The sequence below is a fragment of the Bos mutus genome, chromosome 6 (genome assembly GCF_027580195.1).
Source record: "Bos mutus isolate GX-2022 chromosome 6, NWIPB_WYAK_1.1, whole genome shotgun sequence".
NCBI lineage: Eukaryota > Metazoa > Chordata > Mammalia > Artiodactyla > Bovidae > Bos > Bos mutus.
Window position 1 is genome coordinate 5211295 of NC_091622.1, and position 15707 is coordinate 5227001.

The 15707-nt window shown below is 39.8% G+C and overlaps 1 pseudogene; it reads left to right on the top strand.

The window, feature by feature from the left end:
- The first annotated feature begins 632 nt into the window (after positions 1-632).
- LOC138988272 (ferritin heavy chain pseudogene) lies at positions 633-1478 on the top strand (annotated as a pseudogene).
- Positions 1479-15707: the final 14229 nt, after the last annotated feature.

A 15707-nucleotide genomic window follows, 5' to 3' on the forward strand; every position in this document is an offset into this window, starting at 1 on the left:
AACCTTTGACTGTGTGAATCACAATAAACTGTGGAAAATTCTGAAAGAGATGGGAATACCAGACCACCTGACCTGCCTCCTGAGAAACCTATATGCAGGTCAGGAAGCAACAGTTAGACCTGGACATGGAACAACAGACTGGTTCCAAATAGGAAAAGGAGAACGTCAAGGCTGTATATTGTCACCCTGCTTATTTAACTTATATGCAGAGTACATCATGAGAAACCCTGGGCTGGAAGAAACACAAGCTGGAATCAAGATTGCCGGGAGAAATATCAATAACCTCAGATATGCAGATGACACCACTCTTATGGCAGAAAGTGAAGAGGAACTCAAAAGCCTCTTGATGAAAGTGAAAGTGGAGAGTGAAAAAGTTGGCTTAAAGCTCAACATTCAGAAAATGAAGATCATGGCATCTGGTCCCATCACTTCATGGAAAATAGATGGGGAAACAGTGGAAACAGTGTCAGACTTTATTTTTTTGGGGGAGGGGGGTTTCCAAAATCACTGCAGATAGTGATTGCAACCATGAAATTAAAAGACATTTACACACAGTCTTAGCAGAGAGTCCCCGCGGTTTCCTGCTTCAACAGTGCTTGAACGGAACCCGGCTGCTCGTCTCCCCCACCCCACCCCAGCCTGACACTCAGAGCCAGCCCTCGTCACCACTTGACAGCGCCCTCCGACCGGCCCAAGGTCCCCGCCACCGCTCCAGCGCCGCTCGGCCGTCGCCGCCACCACCACCACCACCGCCCGTTTTCAGCCGCCCACCATGATGACCGCATCCCCCTCGCAGGTGCGCCAGAACTACCACCAGGACTCGGAGGCCGCCATCAACCTCCAGATCAACCTGGAGCTCTACGCCTCCTATGTCTACCTGATCATGTCGTACTATTTTGACTGTGATGATGTGGTTTTGAAGAACTTTGCCAAATACTTTCTTCACCAATCTCATGAGGAGAGGGAACATGCTGAGAGACTGATGGAGCTGCAGAACCAGCGAGGCGGCCGAATCTTCCTTCAGGATATCAAGAAACCAGACCGTGATGACTGGGAGAATGGGCTGACTGCAATGGAATGTGTGCTGTGCTTGGAGAGAAGTGTGAATCAGTCACTACTGGAACTGCACAAACTGGCCACTGAAAAAAATGATCCCCATCTGTGTGATTTCATTGAGACTCATTACCTAAATGAGCAGGTGGAAGCCATCAAAGAATTGGGTGACCACATAACCAACCTGCACAAGATGGGGGCCCCTGGATCTGGCATGGCAGAGTACCTCTTTGACAAGCACACCCTGGGACACAGTGAGAGCTAAGCCTCAGGCTGGTTTCCCACAGCCACAGGGGTGACTTCCCTGGTCACCAAGGCAGTGCATGCATATTTAGGTTACCTTCATCTTTTCTATAAGTTGTAACAAAACATCTACTTAAGTTGTTTCTTTAGTACCATTCCTTCAAATAAAGTAATTTGGTACCCCCCCCAAAAAAAAATAAATTAAAAAAAAGACATTTACTCCTTGGAAGGAAAGTTATGACCAATGTAGATAGCATATTGAAAAGCAGAGACATTACTTTGCCAAGAAATGTCCGTCTAGTCAAGGCTATGGTTTTCCCAGTGGTCATGTATGGATGTGAGAGTTGGACTGTGAAGAAAGCTGAGCACCGAAGAATTGCTGCTTTTGAACTGTGGTGTTGGAGAAGACTCTTGAGAGTCCCTTGGGCTGCAAGGATATCCAACCAGTCCATTCTAAAGGAGATTAGCCCTGGGTGTTCTTTGGAAGGACTGATGCTAAAGCTGAAACTGCAATACTTTTGCCATCTCATGCAAAGAGTTGACTCATTGGAAGAGACTCTGATGCTGTGAGGGATTGGAGGCAGGTGGAGAAGGGGACGACAAGGATGAGATGGCTGGATGGCATCACTGACTCGATGGACATGAGTTTGGGTGAACTCCGGGAGTTGGTGATGGACAAGGAGGCCTGGTGTGCTGCAATTCATGGGGTTGCAAAGAGTCCGACACGACTGAGCAACTGAACTGAACTGAATCATGTTGATGGGGTTTCCAAGGTGGCTCAGTGGTAAAGAATCTACCTGAAAATGCAGGTGATGCAGGTGCTGTGAGTTTAATCCCTGGGTCAGGAAGATCCCCTGGAGGAAGAAATGGCAGCTGACTCCAATATTCTTGCTGGAATAATCCTAAGGACAGAGGAGCCTGGTAAGCTATAGCCCATGGGGTTGCAAAGAGCAAGATACAACTGAGCACATGAACTAAAATCATGTTTATGATCTATGAGAGGATATAAAATTCTAACCCACTCGCTTTTTGCTTCTAGTGATAAAATTGAGCCAGAAGAAAGAGAGGTATTGATGGGAAAGAAAGGTCAGCTACCTAGGAATGTCTCTTCTGTTTATTTGCATTCTTATTCAAAACCCACACAGTGTCTCTGCAAATTCTTGCATCAGAGAATTATAAACTACACACCTCCTGTGATCAATTACTGTGCTTCCTTACCACAGATGGAGACTGATTTTTCCCTAGGGAAACAAGGTCCCTCTTAAACTATTCCAGTGAAAGTGGACAGACTTCAGAGCCACTGAACAACAGAAAGCCACTGAACACATATTATAATACCTACGTTTCACAAGCAATCACTTTCCCAAACTCATCTCTGGCTTCTGTGATTGTTATTGTTTTGTTCAGGATTGTTAGTCTTTTTATGAATTTAGGTCCACCTTTTCTGTCATGGTTGTTCTATCCCTTGATCTCCAGAAACCTCTCACTTGCCTGGACTTTTTTAGACACATTTTCCACCCAGCCCTTGCATTTTACTCTTGGACCTTCATTAATATAATTGGCATTACTTTGTGGACAGAGGAATAGAGAAAAGTGATCTCTATAAACAAAAGAAGAGTAGAACAAAATCACAAAGGATGTTCTCTGTGTCTCCACAGCATCCTCCACTCTGTGTCTATAATCACCCTGCGTCTACAGCACTCTGTGTCTATAATCACTCTCAAAAGGACCTGCAGAAATCCAGCTGTTACAGTCAAAGGAGACCCTAGTATTCTCTTTTAACTCAAGTTCATTCATTTTGAGTTCCTATCCTAACAGAATGACACTTTCGTGGTAATTTACTTGCCTAAATTGAATGTGCCTTCACTTATGGCACAAAATCAATGTCTCACAAGGTCTTTGTCTCATTTTTCACTTTAGCAAAACAGGAGGTTGTATTTAGCGGCTTCCAGGAGCTATCAGAAAACGTGCAATCAATCAGGATGCTGCATCTTGGAGGAGAAATGTGGGGGACTTTCACTCAATGCATGGCCCAAGGTTCTTTGTTTTTTAATTTATTTATCTTTTATTGAAGGATAATTGCTTTACAAAGTTTTGCGGTTTTCTCTCATACCTCAACATGAATTAGTCATAGGTATGCATATATCTTCTCCATTTTGAAAGTCCCTCCCATTTTCCTTCCCATCTCACCCCTCTAGTTTGATACAGAACCTGTCTGAATTTTCTGAGCCATACAGCAAATTCCCGATGGCTATCTATTTTACATATGGTAATGTAAGTTTCCATGTTACTCTTTCCATACACCTCACTCTCTCCTCCCCTCTCCCCACATCCATAAGTCTATTCTCTATGTCTCTTACTCCACTGTTGCCCTGCAAATAAATTCTTCAGTACCATTTTTCTAGATTCCATATACATGCACTAGAATATGATATTTATCCTTCTCTTTCTCTTACTTCATGCTGTATAATAGTTTCTAGGTTCATCCACCTCATTAGAACTGACTCAAATGTGTTCCTTTTTATGGCTGAGTAATATTCCATTGTGAATATGTATCACAACTTCTTTATCCACTCATCTGTCAATGGACATCTAGGTTGCTTCAATGTTCTATCTATGGTAAATAGTGCTGCAATGAGCAAAGAAATAGATGAAAACAATAGAATAGGAAAGACTAGAGATCTCTTCAAGAAAATAAGAGATACCAAGGGAACATTTGATGCAAAGATGGGCTCAGTAAAGGACAGAAATGGTATGGACCTAATAGAAGCAGAAGATATTAAGAAGAGGTGGCAAGTATACACAGAAGAACTGTACAAAAATGATCTCCACAACCCAGAAAATCACAGTGTTATGATCACACACCTAGAGCCAGACATCCTGGAATGTGAAGTCAAGTGGGCCTTAGAAAGCATCACTATGAACACAGCTAGTGGAGGTGTTGGAATTCCAGTTGAGCTATTTCAAATCCTGAAAGATGATGCTGTGAAAGTGCTGCACTCAATATGCCAACAAATTTGGAAAATTCAGCAGTAGCCACAGGACTGGAAAAGGTCAGTTTTTGTTCCAATCCCAAAGAAAAGCAATGCCAAAGAATGCTAAAACTACTGCACAATTGCACTCATCTCACATGCTAGTAAAGTAATACTCAAAATTCTCCAAGCCAGGGTTCAGCAGTACATGAACCATGAATTTCCAGATGTTTAAGCTGGTTTTAGAAAAGGCAGAGGAACTAGAGATCAAATTACCATCTTCTGGATCATCAAAAAAAGCAGTAGAGTTCCACAAAAACATCCATTTCTGCTTTATTGACTAGGCCAAAGCATTCCACAATAAAGTATGGAAAATTCTGAAAGAGATGGAAATACCAGACTATCTGACCTGCCTCTTGAGAAAATTGTATGCAGGTGAGGAAGCAACAGTTAGACCTGGACATGGAACAACAGACTGGTTCCAAATAGGAAAAGGAGTACATCAAGGCTGTATATTGTCACCCTGCTTATTTAACTTATATTCAGAGTACACCATGAAAAATGTGGAGCTGGAAGAAGCACAAGCTGGAATCAAGATTGCTGGGAGAAATATCAATAACCTCAGATATACAGATGACACCATCCTTAAGGCTCCTAAAGAGCCTTTTGATGAAAGTGAAAGAGGAGAGTGAAAAAGTTGGCTTAAAGTTCAACATTCAGAAAACTAAGATCATGGCATCTGGTCCCATCACTTCATGGGAAATAGATGGGGAAGCGGTGGCTGACTTTATTTTTTCGGGTTCCAAAATTACTGCAGATGGTGATTGCAGCCATAAAATTAAAATACATTTACTCCTTGAAAAGAAAGTTATGAGCAACCTAGACAGCATATTAGAAAGCAGGGACATTCCTTTGCCAACAAAGGTCAAGGCTATGATTTTTCCAGTAGTCATGTATGGATGTGAGAGTTGGACTATAAAGAAAGTTGAGTGCTGAAGAATTGATGCTTTTGAACTGTGGTGTTGGAGAAGACTCTTGAGAGTCCCTTGGACTGCAAGGAGATCCAACCAGTAAAGGAGATCAGTCCTGGGTGTTCATTGGAAGAACTGATGCTAAAGCTGAAACTCCAATACTTTGGCCACCTGATGCGAAGAGCTGACTCATTTGAAAATACTCTGATGCTGGGAAAGATTGAGGGCAGGAGGAAAAGGGGACAACAGAGGATGAGACGGTAGGATGGCATCACTTACTCAATGGACATGAGTCTGGGGAGACTTCTGGACTTGGTGATGGACAGGGAGGCCTGGCATGCTGCGGTTCATGGTGTTACAAAGAGTCAGACACTTCTGAGCAACTGAACTGAACTGAACTGAAAAATGTGAAACATGGGTCTCTTTCAATTTTGGTTTCCTCAAGATATATGCCTAGCAGTAGGATTGCTGAGTCATATGTTGGTTTTATTCCTAGTTTTTTAAGGAATCTCCATACCATCTTCCATAGTGGCTGTATCAATTTATATTCTGACCATCAGTGCAAGAGTGTTTCCTTTTATCCACACCCTCTCCAGCATTTATTCTTTGTACTTTTTGATGAGGATAATTCTGACCAGTGTGAGGCGATATCTCATTGTAGTTTTGATATGCATTTCTCTAATAATGAGCAATGCTGAGCATCTTTTCATGTGTTTGTTAGTCATCTGTATGTCTTCTTTGGAGACATGTCTATTTATGTCATTTTCCCACTTTTTGATTGAGTTCTTTGTTTTTCTAGTATTGAGTTCTATGAGTTACGTGTGTAGTTTGGAAGTTAATCCTTTGTCTGTTGTTTCATTTGTGGTTATTTTCTCCCATTCTGAGTGTTGACTTTTCAACTTGATTATAGTTTCCTTTACTGTGCAAAAGTTTTTAAATTTAATCAGGTCACACTTGTTTACTTTTGTTTTTATTTCTATTACTCTAGGAGATGGGTCAGAGAGGATTTTGCTTTGATTTGTCATCTAGTGTTCTGCCTATGTTTTCCTCTAAGAGTTTTATAGTTTCTGGCCTTACATTTAGATGTTTAATCCATTTTGAGTTTATTTTTCTGTATGGCATTAGGAAGTGTTCTAATTTCATTCTTTTACATGTAACTGTCCAGTTTTCCCAGCACCATTTACTGAAAAGGCTGTCTTTTCCCCCATGATATAGTTTAGCCTCCTTTGTCAAACGAAGGCACACATAGGTGCATGGGTTTGTTTCTGGGCTTTCTATCTTGTTCCATTGGTCTATATTTCTGTTTTTGTGTCTTGATGACTGTAGCTTTGTAGTATAATCTGAAGTCAGGAGGGTTTATTCCTCCAGCTCCAATCTTCTTTCTCAAGACTGCTTTGGCTAATCAGGGTCTTTTGTGTTTCCAATTGCACTCATGTCACACGCTAGTAAAGTAAGGCTCAAAATTCTCCAAGCCAGGCTTCAGCAATATGTGAACCGTGAACTTCCTGATGTTCAAGCTGGTTTTAGAAAAGGCAGAGGAACCAGAGATCAAATGCCAACATCCGCTGGATCATGGAAAAAGCAAGAGAGTTCCAGAAAAACATCTATTTCTGCTTTATTGACTATGCCAAAGCCTTTGACTGTGTGGATGACAATAAACTGTGGAAAACTCTGAAAGAGATGGGAATACCAGACCACCTGATCTGCCTCTTGAGAAATTTGTATGCAGGTCAGGAAGCAATAGTTAGAACTGGACATGGAACAACAGACTGGTTCCAAATAGGAAAAGGAGTTCATCAAGGCTGTATACTGTCACCCTGCTTATTTAACTTATATGCAGGGTGCGGCAGCCGGCATATTGCATATTGAGTGCATATTGCATATTGCATATTGAGTGCAGCACTTTCCACAGCATCATCTTTCAGGATCTGGAATAGCTCAACTGGAATTCTATCACTGCCGGGAGCCAGCGTAAGGAACTCCGCCCATGACAAAGGTCGTGAGGAAGGAGGCTGGGCATACGCAAAGGTGGGATCGAGCCTCAGGAGTCCCCCATCTACCCCCAAAACCAGAGTCTGCCTACTTTCTGCTTTGTGCTTTCACCTACACCTCTGACTTTATGGGGGGCTGTCCCCCACTACCTCTCTCTGAAAAAAGAGTTAGCTTACAGCTCCAGTTAATAATTCCTGGGTGTGACAGTGTTTCAACCTACAAACTCCTTTGGAAATCCTCTAGCCTGCCTGAATAGGTTTTTCCGGCCACATGTGATTGTTCAGAGCCTCCCAACTGTGAGAGGCAGGAGATGTTCTAAACTGTCTAACATAGATTCTTTTGAGTAGTTAAAAGATTGATTAGAAATTGTATTGGTGAAGGGATTTTCACTTCTTGGGCCAATGTTTGCTGCTAAGTTTCCATATCCCTTATCTGCTGTGTCCCTGGCAGTGTATTGATTAATATAATTGGTGTAACTAGTAGCTTTAATGTTTGTAACCTGGGACCCTTGAGTAAATTCTTTTTCTTGTTATAGCCCTGTTGCTCTGTAGGAATGCAACTTTATCTAATGCTTTTTGGAGGCTGGCGCCTGACTTTAGAATAATCACCTTTAGAGAAAAAGGCCTCCGGGCCAGAAGATGATGCAAATCACCTAAACTTTTGCATATGTTAAGTTTGCAGGAAGAAAGCCTGGCTTGCTGCATGACTCTACCCCTTCCCCCATTATCCTCTATGCATAACTTAAGGTATAAAAACTACTTTGGAAAATAAAGTGCGGGCCTTGTTCACCGAAACTTGGTCTCCCCGTGTCGTTCTTTCTCTTACCTTCTGGCTGAATTATTCAGCCTCTCTTCTCCACTGAATTTCCTCACTGAGCTATCCTTATTTCAGCTTCGTTTCTCCACTGAATTTCCTCACTGAGCTATCCTTATTCCATTACTCTTTATATCCTTAATTAAAGTTTAATTAAGCAGTTGTTTCCTGATCCTCGGCGACGCCGTCCCCGCTTCGAATTCCCTGGATCCACCGGGGCTGGACCCCGGCAGCAGAGTACATCATAAGAAATGCTGGACTGGAAGAAACACAAGGTGGAATCAAGATAGCCTGGAGAAATATCAATAACCTCAGATATGCAGATGACACCACCCTTATGGCAGAAAGTGAAGAGGAACTCAAAAGCCTCTTGATGAAAGTGAAAGTTGAGAGTGAAAAGTTGGCTTAAAGCTCAACATTCAGAAAATGAAGATCATGGCATCTGGCCCCATCACTTCATGGGAAATAGATGGGGAAACAGTGGAAGCAGTGTCAGACTTTATTTTTCTGGGCTCCAAAATCACTGCAGATGGTGACTGCAGCCATGAATTTAAAAGATGCTTACTCCTTGGAAGGAAAGTTATGACCAACTTAGATAGCATATTGAAAAGCAGAGACATTACTTTGCTAAGAAATGTCCGTCTAGTCAAGGCTATGGTTTTTCCTGTGGTCATGTATGGATGTGAGAGTTGGACTGTGAAGAAGGCTGAGCACCGGAGAATTGATGCTTTTGAACTGTGGTGTTGGAGAAGACTCTTGAGAGTCCCTTGGACTGCAAGGAGATCCAACCAGTCCATTCTGAAGGAGATCAGCCCTGGGATTTCTTTGGAAGGAATGATGCTAAACCTGAAAGTCCAGTACTTTGGCCACCTGATGCGAAGAGTTGACTCATTGGAAAAGACTCTGATGCTGGGAGGGATTGGGGGCAAGAGGAGAAGGGGACGACAGAGGATGAGATGGCTGGATGGCATCACTGACTCGATGGGCATGAGTCTGAGTGAACTCCGGGAGTTGGTGATGGACAGGGAGGCCTGGCGTGCTGAGATTCATGCGGTCGCCAAGAGTCGGACACGACTGAGCAACTGATCTGATCTGATCTGATGAATTGTGAAATGTTTTGCTGCAGTTCTATGAAAAATGCCATTGATAATTTGATAGTGATAACATCAAATCGAAGATTGCCTTTGGTTGTATAGGCATTTTCACAATATTGACTCTTCCTACTCAGGAATATGGAATATCTCTCCATCTGTTTATGTCATCTTTGATTTCTTTTGTTAGTGTCTTATTATTTTCTTTGTACAATTCTTTTGTCTCCTTAGAAAATTTATTCCTAGATATTTAATTGTTTTTGTTGCAATGGTGAATGGGATTCGTTCCTTAATTTCTCTTTCTGATATTTCATTGTTAGTATAGAGAACTGCAAGTAATTTCTGTGTATTGATTTTGTATCCTGCAACTTTGCTAAATTCACTGAATAGTTTTAGTAATTTTCTGATACTATCTTTAGGGTTTTCTATGTATAGTATCATGTCATATGCAAACAGTGAGAGCTTAGATTCTTCTTTTCTGATATGGATTTTTTCTATTTCTTTTTCTTCTCTGATTGCTGTGGCTAGGACTTTCTGAAATATGCTGAATAATAGTGGTGAAGGTGGACAGTCTTCTCTTGTTCATGATCTTAGGGGTATTGCTTTCTGTTTTTCAAGATTGAGAATAATGTTTGCTGTAGGCTTATCATATATGGCCTTTACTATGTTGAGGGAGGTTCCTTCTATGCCAATTTTTTGAAGTTTTAATCATAAATGGGTGCTGAATTTTGTCAAGGCTTTTTCTGCATCTATTGAGATGATCATATAGTTTTTATCTTTAAATTTGTTAATATGGTGTGTCACATTCATTGATTTCTATATACTGAAGAATCCTTGCATCCATGGAATAAACCCAACTTGATCACGGTGTATGAGCTTTTTGATGTGCTGCTGAATTCTGTTTGCTAAAATTTTGTTGATGACTTTTGCATTTATGTTCATCAATGACATTGCCCTGTAGTATTCTTTTTTTAATGTTGTCTTTCTCTGGCTTTGCTATCAGGGTGATGGTGGCCCCATAGAATGAGTTTGGAAGTGTTCCTTCCTTGGTAATTTTTTGAAAGAGTTTTAGAAGGATAGGCATTAGCTCTTCTATAAATGTTTGATAGAATTCCCCTGTGAAGCCATCTGGTCCTGGGCTTTTGTTTTTTGAGAGATTTTTTATCAAAGCTTTAATATCAATGCTTATAATTGGGTTGTTCATAATTTATATTTCTTCCTGGTTAAGCCTTGGGAGATTGAACTTTTCTAAGAATCTGTCCATTTCTTCCAGGTTATCTATTTTTTTGCCATATAGTTGTTCATAATAGTCTCTCATAATCCTTTGTATTTCTGCATTATATGTTGTAACCTGTCCTTTTTCATTTCTAATTATGTTGGTTTGATTCTTCTCTCTTTTTTTCTTGATGAATCTGTCTAAAGGTTTGTCAATTCTGTTATCTTCTCAAAGAACCAGGTTTTACTTTTATTCATCTTTACTATTGTTTCTTTCTTTTTCACTTATTTCTGCTCAGATCTTTATGATTGCTTTCCTTCTACTAACTATGGGTTTTTTTTTGTTCCTTCTTTTACAGTTGCTTTAGATATAGTTAGGTTGTCTATTCAATGCTTTTCTTGTTTCTTGAGGTAGGACTGTATTGTTATAAATTTCCCTCTTAGAACTGCTTTTGCTACATCACATAGGTTTTGAGTTGTCGTGTTTTTATCATCACTTATTTCAGGATTTTTTTTTTTTTTTTTTCCCTTTTGATTTCTTCAGTAACCTGTTGGCTATTTAGACACTTGTTGTTTTATCTCCATGTGTTTGTGTTTGTTACAGTTTTTTTCTTGTAATTTATGTCTAGTCTGATAGCATTGTGGTCAGAGAAAATGCTTGATACAATTTCAATTTTCTTAAATTTACTGAGGTTTTATTTGTGACCCAAGATGTGGTCTATCCTGGAGAATGTTCCATGTGCACTTAAGAAGGTGCATTCTTCTGCATTTGAATGAAATGTCTTGAAGATATCATGATATCCATCTCATCTAATGTATCATTTAAGACTTGTGTTTCCTTATTAATTTTGTTTTGATGATTTGTCCATTGGTGTGAGTAGGGTGTTAAAATCTCCTACTATTATTGCGTTACTGTCAATTTCTCCTTTTATGTCTGTTAGTGTTTGTCTTATGTATCGAGGTGCCCCCATGTTGGGTGCATAGATATTTGCAATTGTGATGCCTTCCTCTCGGATTGATCCCTTAATCATTATGTATTGCCCTTCCTTATCTCTTGTAATCTTCTTTATTTTATGGTCTATATTGTCTGATAAGAGTGTTGCTACTCCAGCTTTATTTTGCTTCCATTTTGCATGGAATATGTTTTTCCATCCTTTCACTTTCAGTCTCTATGTGTCTTGAGATCTGAAGTGGGTTTCTTATAGACAGCATATATATGGGCCGTGTTTTTGTATCTGCTCAGCCAGTCTGTGTCTTTTGGTTGGAGCATTTAGTCCATTTACATTTAAAGTAATTATTGATATATGTGTTCCTATTGTAATTGTCTTAATTGTTTGGGATCGATTTTGTAGATTTTTTTCCTTCTCTTTTATTTCTTTTTTTAAAATATAAATTTATTTATTTTAATTGGAAGCTAATTACTTTAAAATATTGTATTGGTTTCGCCATCCATCAACATGAATCTGCCATGGGTATACATGTGTTCCCCATCCTGAACCCCCTCCCCCTCCCTCCCTGTAACATCCCTCTGGGTCATCCCAGTGCACCAGCCCCAAGTATCCTGTATCATGCATTGAACCTGGACTGGCGATTCAATTCATATATGATATTATACATGTTTCAATGTTATTCTCCCAAATCATCCCACCCTCTCCCTCTCCCACAGAGTCCCAAAGACTGTTCTATACATCTGTGTCTCTTTTGCTGTCTCGCATACAGGGTTATCATTACCATCTTTCTAAATTCCATATATATGCATTAGTATACTGTATTGGTGTTTTTCTTTCTGGCTTACTGCACTCTGTAAAATAAGCTCCAGTTTCATCCACCTCATTAGATCTGATTCAAATGTATTCTTTTTAATGGCTGAGTAATACTCCATTGTGTATATGTACCACTGCTTTCTTATCCATTCATCTGCTGATGGACATCTAGGTTGCTTCCATGTCCTGGCTATTATAAACAGTTCTGCGATGAACATTGGGGTACACGTGTCTCTTTCAATTCTGGTTTCTTCAGTGTGTATGCCCAGCAGTGGGATTGCTGGATCATAAGGCAGTTCTATTTCCAGTTTTTAAAGGAATCTCCACACAAAGAAATAAAAGGAATCTAAACTGGAAAAGAAGAAGTAAAACTCTCACTGTTTGCCAGAAAATTACTAGAACTAATCAATGAATATAGTAGTTTAAGGATATAAAATCAACACAGAGAAATCCCTTTCATTCCTATACACTAATAATGAGAAAATAGAAAGAGAAATTAAGGAAACAATTCCATTCACCATTGCAATGAAAAGAATAAAATACTTAGGAATATATCTACCTAAAGAAACTAAAGACCTATATATAGAAAACTATAAAACACTGGTGAAAGAAATCAAAAAGGCACTAATAGTTGGAGAAATATATCATGTTCATGGATCTTTCATTTCTTGATTATGTAAGTCCCTTTAACATTTGTTATAAAGCTGGTTTGGTGGTACTGAATTCTCGTAATTTTTGCTTTTCTGAAAAGCTTTTTATTTCTCCATAAATTTTGAATGAGATACTTGCAAAGTACAGTAATCTTGGCTGTTGATTTTTCCCTTTCAGTACTTTATAGCCTGCCATTCCCTTCTGGCCTGCAGAGTTTCTACTGAAAGATCAGCTCTTAAACATACATTGTTTTCCTTGTATATTACTTGTTGCTTCTCCCTTGCTGCTTTTAAAATTCTTTCTTTGTGTTTAGTCTTTGTTAGTTTGATTAGTATGTGTCTAGGTGTGTTTCTCCTTGGGTTTATCCTGTATGGGACTCTTTGTGCCTCTTTGGCCCAGGGTTCTTTCACAAGTACTAATGATTCTTTTACTGGAACCTTTCTCACCAGCTCTTGAACTCATAGCCAGGAAATTCCACTAGCATTGGATTGAAGTTTGACTCTCTTGCCTAACTCAAGTATCCTAGAGGGTTCAGGGATCATCTGAGCAACTCAAGCTAAAAACTTGGAAGACTGAACATAGATTGGGATGTTGGGTGTTAGAGTAATTGTACACCCAAACTCATCACACTTGGCAATTAGGATCCCATCTAAGAGTAAATATCATAAGTGACTTCTCCAATTACTTTCTACTCCCTCTTATCTTTGATGCATCTTTTTTATCTTTCTAATTTTAAGAATTTAGTCATAATTGTCTAATATGTATCTATTCAAATAAATACTTTCCAGATGACCTAACCTTGAATCCCTTCATGTTTTCTTAAATAGCAAAATTTTGTAATAACCCCCTTAACAATATAACTAACATATTAATATATATATTGCACACATAAAATATATTATATAGTATTATGTATTATTAACATATCGTTAATGTATTAATGTTAATTAATTATATTACTAATATTATATAACAATTAATGTTCTTTGTGGGCTTCCCAGGTGGTAAAGAACCCACTTGCCAATGCAGGAGACATGAGAGACGTGGGTTTGGTCCCTGGCTTGGGAAGGTCTACTGGAGGAGGGCATGGCAACCCACTTCAGTATTCTTTTCTGGAGAATCCCCATGGACAGAGGAGCCTGGAAAACTACAGTTCATATGGTTGCAAAGAGTCAGACACAACTGAAATGACCTGGCATGCATGCATGCAATGTTCTTTGTATGGCTTCCCTCTAAATTTGATCCAATAATAATCCAATATATGATAAAAATTCAAAGCAACATCAAAAAATAAAAGAATTTCTGTTTGATTTTATAAACAATCAGTCAAATTAAAGTCTCTATGTTCCCTTTCTCTGATTTATCTTCCAAGGAGGATTTAGCTGTCTTGGTGAAACAACCACTAACTAAGATCTTATCTTATTTAAGAGTCTCCATATAAGTTTTTCCAGTGGTCATGTATGGATGTGAGAGTTGGACTGTGAAGAAAGCTGAGTGTCGAAAAATTGATGTTTTTGAACTGTGGTGTTGGAAAAGACTCTTGAGAGTCCCTTGGTCTGCAAGGAGATCCAATCAATCCATTCTGAAGGAGATCAGCCCTGGGTGTGCTTTGGAGGGAATGATGCTAAACCTGAAGCTCCAGTACTTTGGCCACCTCATGTGAAGAATTGACTCATTGGAAACGACTCTGATGCTGGGAGGGGTTGGGGGTGGGAGGAAAAAGGGATGACAGAGAACAAGATGGCTGGATGGCATCACCGACTCAATGCACATGAGTTTGGGTGAACTCCGGGAGTTGGTGATGAACAGGGAGGCCTGGCATGCTGCGATTCATGGGGTCACAAAGAGTCGGGCATGACTGAGCTACTGAACTGAACTGAACTGATAAGCTCCCAAATTACAAAAATATATGATCTTTGGATATCCAGTATAAAAGAAAAAAGAGCAATATAAAAGAGTTTTGATTGAGTTTGAGGTGAAATGATGGTGCTGCTAACTGGTAAAGATTGCATTCCATCTGTACCCTTCCCTACCTGTTCTCTTACAGATTTATGACTCCTGAAATCTTGCTTCTTTCAGTTTTACCCCTGTATTTTGTGCCCCAGTGAACAGCCATCTTTGCTAGAGCTGAAATGTCATTATGATGGATCACAACCAGACACTCCATTTGGGGGGCTGGATGCCTGGGCTCTGTCATTATATGCATATTTGCTTTTCACTGAATATGGAGAGATAAATAAGGGAGTTGAAATTATACATTGTTTTATATTCTACTTTAAGTAAATGAGTGTATAGCCTTATTAGAATTGGGGTCAGATACCACGAGACTTCATGCTCCCTGTGTTTTGGAATTGAGACAGCAAGGCCCCCCTAAACACTACTCTAGCCTTCCTCTGGATTTTCAGATGCTCAGTGGTACCTAAAAAACACTTAAGGCCCTCTGGCTTGACTATTTAAGATTTGTTCACATCTTGCTTGAACCCCTTACTTACTCTCATTCTCCTCCAATTCACCCAGATCCTGTTCCAAAGATGATTTCTTTGATTCATCTCAGGTGGCACCATTTCTGTCTCCAGCAGGAGCCCACAGGGAATGCTTAGCACATCTGCTTTATCTCTGGTGAATATCAAGTCATATTTCAATGTATAATAGTGAGAAAGACTTCATATAGAGTAGTTATATAGACTACTATCCTATGCTACTACTACTATAGAATTCAGGTGTAGCTCCATTTGAGTTCTGAGAGGCTACATCAAGAGAGCAAGCCTTTCAGAAGATAAATATGGAGCCTGCAAAGCTATTTGTGACTTAGCCTCAGAGGCAGCAGAACACCCTTTCTACCTCATCTATTGATCAAGCAGCTCACCAACACCAGCTCAGATATAAGTGAAGAAAACTAGATTCCACCTCTGGATGTGAGGAGCAGCATGCAATTTGTGCAGG